This window comes from Limulus polyphemus, unplaced genomic scaffold (genome assembly GCF_000517525.1).
Source record: "Limulus polyphemus unplaced genomic scaffold, Limulus_polyphemus-2.1.2 Scaffold3740, whole genome shotgun sequence".
In the NCBI taxonomy this organism is placed as follows: Eukaryota; Metazoa; Arthropoda; class Merostomata; order Xiphosura; family Limulidae; genus Limulus; species Limulus polyphemus.
Window position 1 is genome coordinate 87,734 of NW_013669350.1, and position 4,646 is coordinate 92,379.

The following is a 4,646-nucleotide window of genomic DNA, read 5'->3' on the forward strand; positions in this document are numbered from 1 at the left end:
CACAAGATAATTAGTGTGCAGACCATTTTCATTTATATAGTGCTCTGTGAACACAACTTAGTTAGCATAAATCAGTTAAATGACGAAAAATTAGGTGTCTATTTACTTGTGACCACTCAGTGTATATATGCACAATACAGCCAGATTGATGAGTGACTTGGAAAACCATAAGAAAAAACACACTAACCAAACAGAGATATGATGATGCACATGGTCAAAATAACCATAGTAACATCTTTATTTAGTAAAACTGACAAAATAGTGCAATATGAAAACTCCGACAGACACTTATCCAGAGGTGAGTAGAATGACGAATCTCAAGAGAACAGCTAAGACATGCATCACAAATACTCAATGTGGAGCTTCCTTACCAAGATAGTGTCAATCTATAAGGATGACACTATCCAGGAACTAATCACATAAAAGAAAACAGTAACAGTTATGCACAGGCCTTTTTATGGTGATGCCATATGCACATAGATTCTTCAATGTGTCTGTAAGATCACTACTGCAGGAAGACGAAATTGTGGTAAAATGGAGAGATATGTAAACAGCAAGGATGGTAATATACTTGGATATGTTCATATGCTACCGTGAACAATGCCCTTAAGAGGAAAACGATAAAACACTGTCAAAAGTATTAACAAGTAGCAAATGTGCCAAAGGGCATCAAAATCGAAATTGCAATTAGCAGTTCTCATCAATTTTATGGGGGCAGGGGTGCCAAATACAAAGTTCGTACAGGCTACAATTTTGCCTTGGGCTGGCTCTGAAGAAGAGGTAGTGAATATCTCTTTGACAGATAAAAAAGAAGAGTGAATTTCAGTTTAGCAGACCATCATAGAGAAATGAGCAAAGTAAAGTGAATTCCAAACTTTGAATGTTAAATTATCAGGAGGATAAACATACTTAAAAAAAGATAAGACCACTTCTGATTGAAAGCAGTGGCAGATGTTGTGAGCATTAGACAAGCAAGATAGTAGTAGATCTAATGGAAGATTTCCAAATGAGTACTCTGTTTGTGTAAAGAATATGCCAAGTATTAAATAGCTCTTTGGAAGATGAATAAGAAGAACAACAACAAAAAAAGGATTAAAGAACCCAGCAAACACTGCACACCTGAAGATAAATTATCTAAAGCCACAAAACGGATAACACAGAATATGGTGCTTCTCTGGTAACCAATATAGGAAATCCCATCTACCAATTATGGGTTTCCTGAATTTCACTTCAAATAGTAGGGAAAGCATATGTGAATAGATGAGCTCTCACTAAATAAGGATGTAGTGTGGTGTGAGGACAGTTAGTCCCCAGTGTAAAGAACCCAAGTCTGCAGAAGGAAGAAACTTCTGCATACCTAAAAGGTCTCTAGTTAGTTTCTTCCTATCTGACAGATGCAACTTCAGATGATATAAATGAACTCATCCAAGGGTAAAGAAATTTACTACTAGAAAACAAGAAAATTTTATATCTTATGAAATTTTTCTTATATTAAAATGCTACTTCAATGTTGAACAGCCCTCCAATGGCTCAGCGGTAAGTGTGAAGGCTTATAACACTAGAAATCAGATTTTGATATCTGTAGTAGACACAACACAGATAGTCCATTTTGTAGCTCTGTGCTTAACTACAAACAATGTTGAAGATCCACATTTATATACAACATACATTTTAATTTTTAGACAGCTAATGTCTAATAGAAGGTTGTCATTTCTGAGTCATAGTAATATTTGTAACTCTCAAAAAATATTTAAAATGTTTTTGTACTGGGAGGATTACTTCACAATCCAAGCAGTTCAAATAAACTTAATGATACAGAGATTCTTTCTACAGAACCTGACTTGGAACAGGTAACACTTATGTCATGTTCCTGTTTCTTCGAGAAAAATAAACTTTAAAGCATGCAAGCACACAATTTCTAACAAACATAAAAATGAAGATAATAGAATGAGAGAGAGATAAAGAAGACAACAAGGTGCAGACGAGGTTAAGTATAAATATGCAGTTTTGAACTTTTAAAATTTTCATTTAGACATTTTCTATTGTTTGCTAGATGGAGGTATGATGTAGTAATGATATTTGATGCCTAGAAACAATTCTCGAGTGTCTTTGGCGTGATGTACAAATTTTCTAGATATGTTCTAACATACAAACACAAGAGAGTTGCTGTTGATTAGTTTGCTGTTAAAATGTTGTTGGTTAACTACTGAGCTAGCCAGCTAGTTTCAAGTTTGTACCGTACATACAAGAACAAATTTAACAAGTGAGTGTTTAGATTTATTTTGTTTGTTAAACTTATCACTTTTTAAGTTTGTGGAAGTTGTGGTAGAAGAAACAAAATGCATTAAGTGCAGTGGACTTTGCATTTCTTTTGCTAAAAATAACCCATTCAATTATAGAAACCATTACAACAGTACAATAGTAGAAAGTAAAGCACAACACATAAACATATTTAATATATAATTTCCTCATTCATTTTACTACAAAGTCAGCAAGTTATGTTTCACAATACAGTGTGGGAAAAAATTACAAGAACTTGTATATCAATTCATATTAAATCAGAAGCCTTCACAGGAATTGCATTTTCTAATTTAAATTCTTTATACAAAATATTAGATGAGTATGATTGTTTATAAATAGTCAGGAATGAGGATAAAATGATAAACAGTTTATTGCTTTAGTATCCAGAAACAACCCCATTTGCACATTTAATGATAATTCATAAGCAATAACATCTGTGCTAGCCCTATAATAACAATGTCCTAAAATGCTGTACATTAAATTATTAATAAGTGATAAATGATCTTAATTCAGAATTGAAGTAAGTATTTTAAGAATAATATACATAAATATATGCTGACAAGTGCAGTTTAAAATGTGTTTTCAGTTAGTCCAGTTGGCATCTTATGAAAATCTCCAATGTTTCAACACAAACTTGTAAATGCATTTAAACTTTTGGATGAACATCTCCTTTAAACCAACACTTAATATTAAATAGTTTTAGTAATATTCACTTATGAGCAAAAATGTCTGTTAATAATTTTTTCACATTATAAACAACAATGTAATTTAGTGAAAGCTCTTATTATAGATAGCACTGTCTGAAAAAACAACAACAAAGTTTATGGTTTATTTGTCTAAAGAATGTTCCATGCAAGAGAGAAGTGATAAATTCAACACTGCTTAAATTTACTGTACTTTAAAATGACCACTTCATTTTTGCTTTCTATACTTATGTTACCTTATACTCTTATGTAGACCAAATTCCATGCATTTTTGAACTAGTTGAATTAGCAAGCATTTTGATAATTAAGAATTAATTTTCCAAAAATAAATCACAAAAATGCCTATTAATTATAAATTTATTTTAAAAAGCAAAAACTTTTCTTAACAAAATTGATTTTTACTTTAAACATATATTAAGAATTCATTAACACCCATTTGTTTATTAAAATTATTTTACTAAAAAAAAAAGACAAATTTTATTATATTAAAAATAGATTTAATCATAGTTTCAGCTACTAGAAACAATATTTTGAGATCATTAGTTCTTAATGACTACATTTGTTACAATGTGAAATACCTTCTTGTAAACAGTTGATATTATGCATGACCGCATTCTCATTGCTGTAAGGCTGATACGATATTCATACTGGTTGTTGAAGAGGGATTCAATCATAGATGCAAAAAGCATCAGTCCTGCATAAAAGAAGCCTTTCCAAAAAGGTTCATTTCCACTCACGAAAGAAATAACCAAGCTGAAATAAAACAATTATTATTAACCAACATTTCATAACTAATAAAAATAAGTATGCTGATGTAGGTGTACAACTATAATCTCTATAGCTGAAATTCTATTGAAGTTTTACATCATTACCAATTTTTCCCCACATATCTAAAAAGTAGATCTACATCTTTCAACACTTATGCAAGTAATTTCAATATACATCATATCAGATTCAATTTCATTAGATTATATAAATTTTTCTGATATAAATATACAACAAATAAAAAAAACTAAATTTTACAGTAGTTTGTCAAACTTAAACTACTGAAGAGAAGTGAAGAGCATAATTTTAGAATAATGATAAGAGACGAAAAATAAGCTTGAAGCTGGCAGCAAAGAAAACTTTTTACAAAATGTATTTTTGTCTGCTAGGAATAAGACTGTAATGCAAGTCATTAACATTTAATGTAAATAAAAATATGTTCAAATTTATTTACAGTTGACCCACAAACTTATTATACATGTACTCACAAATATATTTTTTTAAATATTGAAATCCATATATACATACATATAATTTAAGGATTTGTTGGTTCATCCAGGTTGTCCCATCCAATATATTAAACTATAAAAATAATGATAAAACACTCAAAGCCAGCCCTTATCATTCAAATTTTATCGACTTTTCCCTTAAACTCCCTTAAATTAATGCATTTACTAAATAAGAAGGCAACCCATTCCAAAAGCAAACCACCTTGTTAGAACAATAAAGCTGTCTTAACTGAAGATGACTCCTACCCTGCTAAAATATATATATGCATCCCCTAGTCTTATCATTCTAAGTACAAAAAAAGTGATGCATATATCATATCTATTCCCTTAACTCTTTCAATACAGGGTTGATTAATGTGATGACCTC

General features: G+C 30.6%; 1 pseudogene; it reads right to left on the reverse strand.

Moving 5' to 3' along the window:
* The window catches only part of LOC106469952, a 66,426-nt pseudogene that overhangs the window by 42,980 nt on the left and 18,800 nt on the right, over positions 1 to 4,646 (reverse strand).